General features: G+C 46.3%; 1 protein-coding gene across 1 annotated transcript in view; it reads left to right on the top strand.

Moving 5' to 3' along the window:
• Slc1a5 (solute carrier family 1 member 5) overlaps positions 1-1,574 on the top strand; it is a 15,331-nt gene that overhangs the window by 8,867 nt on the left and 4,890 nt on the right. The gene's annotated exons all lie outside the window — the stretch shown is intronic.

Here is a 1,574-nt window from a genome sequence, read left to right as displayed (position 1 = left end):
AAAAAAAAAACAACAACAAAAACGAACAAACAGAAAAACTACCTAGACACACTCTGGAGGCAGAGACAGGTTGATCTCTGAGTTTGAGGCCAGCCTGGTATACAAAGCAAGTTCCAGGACAGCCAGGACTGTTATACAGAGAAACCCTGTCTCCAAAAACTAAAACAAAACTAAACCCATAAAACAGATGTTTTCTGGGACTGAGGAGAGTGCTCAGTGGTGAAGGGCTGGCAGCTCTTCCAGAAGATGGGGTTCAAGCAACCAGAATCCACAGGGTGGCTTGTGAACATCTCTGACTCTAATTCCAGGGGATCCTTTGTCCCCCTCTGGCCTGCATGGTCACTATACCCATGTGGTGCTCAGACATACATACAAGCGAAACCTCCTTACACATAAAAATGAATCTTTAAGAAAAGTAACTTTCCGGTGGCTGGAGAGATGGCTTAGGGATTAAGAACACTCATTGCTCTTCCAGAGGACCCAAGTTTGATTTCCATCACCCACTTGGTGGCTCACAACCATTTGTAACTCCACCTCCAGGGGATCAGACCCCCTCTAATGGCATTTTAGGGTACCAGCTATGTGCATGATGAATGGAATACCTTCAGGTAAAACACTCATACACATAAAATAAAAAAAGAAAAATTTTAGCCAGGCATGGTGGTACATGCCTTTAATCTCAGTACTCAGAAGGCAGAGGCAAGCAGATGGATCTTTGTGGGTTTAAGGCTAGCCTGTTCTACATAGCCAGTACCAGAGCAGACAAGCAAACCAGTGAAACAGTATCTTAAAAAACAAAACAAGCTGGGCAGAGGTGCTGCACACTTTTAATTCCAGCACTTGACCGAGTACACCCCCAGCCCTTCGCTGGGGAGGGGGTTCTGGGCTCTACTGCTGAGCCAAGTCCACACTCCTAGTATGTATTGATCAGTGAGATCACTGCGCTGGAGTAGCGAAGAGATGATGTGGGTGAGGACAGCTTCTAAGATAGCTTGGTTTCCTGCGCTGCTGCTGCCCGTTCCCAGCTGTGTGCTCTATCTTGTTAGAACTTCCCTGTGCCCCGGTTTTTTCTCTGTAGACAGTGGGGCCTGTGACAGCTGCTTCAGAGGTCACCAAAGAGTCAATACATGTACTGTTCTTAGGACAGTGGCTGGTCTGTCCCATGCTCAGAGTAAACAATGGCAAATATTTATTTAAGCATTTGCGCTTATAAAATTTCTGGGCAAGTCTGAGTGGCTAGGACTTGGCCAACTGGCCCTCCATAGTTGTACAGGTGACTGGGGACTGGTGTCTTTCTTTGTGTAATGGAAAAAGCACTGAGAAAACAGTCAGCCTTGGCAGCTAGGCAGGAGGGTATTGGGAAGCCTAGCCAGCAGCAGGTGTACCTTGGGGTCTTTGCTGTAGGAGACGGGGATGGTTGTTGAACCAGAAGCAGGACTGTGTACAAATACGTTCCAGCAAGTGTCTCACTTCATCCTGTAGCAATTCTGTAAGTTAGTAGTATTACCTTGTCTGCTTGGTGTTTGTTTTATTTTGTGGTGAAGACTAAAAACAGGACTTTGAGCTATCACTGA

Source organism: Microtus ochrogaster, linkage group LG4, assembly GCF_000317375.1.
Source record: "Microtus ochrogaster isolate Prairie Vole_2 linkage group LG4, MicOch1.0, whole genome shotgun sequence".
NCBI lineage: Eukaryota > Metazoa > Chordata > Mammalia > Rodentia > Cricetidae > Microtus > Microtus ochrogaster.
The sequence above is the reverse complement of the archived record's forward strand: the minus strand, read 5'-3'. Positions and strand labels throughout refer to the sequence as shown.